We start from the raw sequence: 1,932 nt of genomic DNA, 5'->3' as shown, positions 1-1,932 counted from the left end.
AAAAGAACCTATTTCTTTACCCAGCGTGGCATCAATCTGTGGAACTCCTTGCCACAGGATGCAGTGATGGCATCTGGCCCAAATGCCTTGAAAAGAGGACTGTGCAGATCGATGGAGGAAAAGTCCTTCCCAGATTACAAGCTATGATGGGTATATGTGCAACCTCCTGTTCTTAGTAGTAGGCTACCTGCTGGGTGCAAGGGAGTGGAAACAAGATGCAGGTCTCTTGTTGTGAGCTCCCTGAAGCATCTGGTGGACCACTGTGAGATACAGGAAGCTGGACTAGATGGGCCTTTGACCTGATCCAGCAAGGGTCTTCTTGTGTTTAAAGGGACTTTCTTCTGAGTAGACATGAGTAGGATTGTACTGTAAGTTTACACTGCCCAAAGCAAACTTTGTACCTGTTGTGTCGTCCCCCCCTCCACCCCCTGTAAGGCTAAAAACAAAAGCTTGGGGGAGGGTTTTAAGAATAATCGATGTACACGTATTTTTTTTTAACTACAGTCTAATATGGTTAACAAAGCAATATAAGGGGAAAATAGTGTTTCCCCATCTCCAAAGAGGCTCATATGCTGAGACAGAAAGAGGCAAAGGAGGCATCAGCAATCCCCCACTGGGAGGTATGCTTTGCTGTGATAAAAAGGGAGAGTGGCTCTGCTATATATGGTTGGCAACCTTCAGTCTCGAAAGACTATGGTAGGAGCCTACAGCACCCGGTATTCCCAGGCGGTCTCCCATCCAAGTACTAACCAGGCCTGACTCTGCTTAGCTTCCGAGATCAGACAAGATCGGGAGATAGTGTTCAGTATAGGGAGATGGTTGGCAACCTTCAGTCTCGAAAGACTATGATATAAGCCTACAGCACCCGGTATTCCCAAGCGGTCTCCCATCCAAGTACTAACCAGACCTGACTCTGCTTAGCTTCCGAGATCAGGCATGTGCAGGGTAATGTCTGTTAAATATAAAAGAATCAGCATTTTTAAAGAGCCCTCTTTGCCCAGGTATCAGGGAAGGGTTCTATCCTCCTCCCCCTGCTGCCATGGCCCAAATTCATAATGGACTCCCCTCTGAGCACTTTGAAGCAAAAGATAATAAACGTGGGGACATCTGAGCATGGATTTCCCACCTGATGTCTTGCTTGACCTGAATTGTGTCTCCAGGGTCTTAACTTTGGCTGAAACTTTGGGCATTATGGCAGCGCTTTGGCCCGCACTGGCCCCTACGCTCAGGAATTGTCCTCCTTCCCCCTTTGTTTCCTTGCTTCCTGCTCTTGAAATTGTCCTATTCCCCCCCCCCCCAAAGGTTATTGAAAGACGAGCTCTCTCACCTCTTTCACAAATGCTGAACAAGGAGAGAAGATGGACACATTGTCACTGGGTAGGGGAACGAACTTTTCTCACAAGAGATCTTTTGGTTCAAAGAGGGGAGATAAGGGAAGGTAAAAGTCCCCGTCCCCCCCCAAAAAATTGCTCCTCCTTTTTCTCGCCATGACTTATTTTGCAGTTGTGGCCAAGCCTGGCCCATCTATGAGGCCAACTGAAGCAGTTGCCTCAGGCAGAAGACAGGCAGGGGGCATCAGAGGCGTAACGCACTGCCCTGCCTCCCAGGGCAATGATATCACAAAGACACATGACATCACTTCCAGGTTTTCCCTGGAGGAGGGGGCACTTGCAGTGGTGGCTTTGCACCCCTGTGCCTTCTCCTGTGGAAGCTCCCCTTCAAGGGTGCAAAGCCACTAGCACCTCCTCTGTAGCTAGGGTGAAGCCCGAGGGATAATCCTGCACCCCCTTAGCGTATCCACGAAGCAGGCGTCCCTCAGGCTCTGCCCTAATTACAACTCTGGAGGGCACCCAGTTCCATCCATGCACTTGCCTCCACTCAGCCTTCTCCTCCTTCTCCCACTTGCTGGACTGGAAAAGAAAGAGGGGGATA

At 49.6% G+C, this 1,932-nt stretch overlaps 1 pseudogene; it reads right to left on the bottom strand.

Annotated features, from left to right (window-relative positions):
• Positions 1-701: 701 nt before the first annotated feature.
• LOC136661931 (5S ribosomal RNA) lies at positions 702-824 on the bottom strand (annotated as a pseudogene).
• Positions 825-1,932: the final 1,108 nt, after the last annotated feature.

Source organism: Tiliqua scincoides, chromosome 10, assembly GCF_035046505.1.
Source record: "Tiliqua scincoides isolate rTilSci1 chromosome 10, rTilSci1.hap2, whole genome shotgun sequence".
Taxonomy (NCBI): domain Eukaryota; kingdom Metazoa; phylum Chordata; class Lepidosauria; order Squamata; family Scincidae; genus Tiliqua; species Tiliqua scincoides.
Note: the sequence above shows the minus strand (reverse complement) of the source record. Positions and strands in the feature narration are given on the sequence as shown.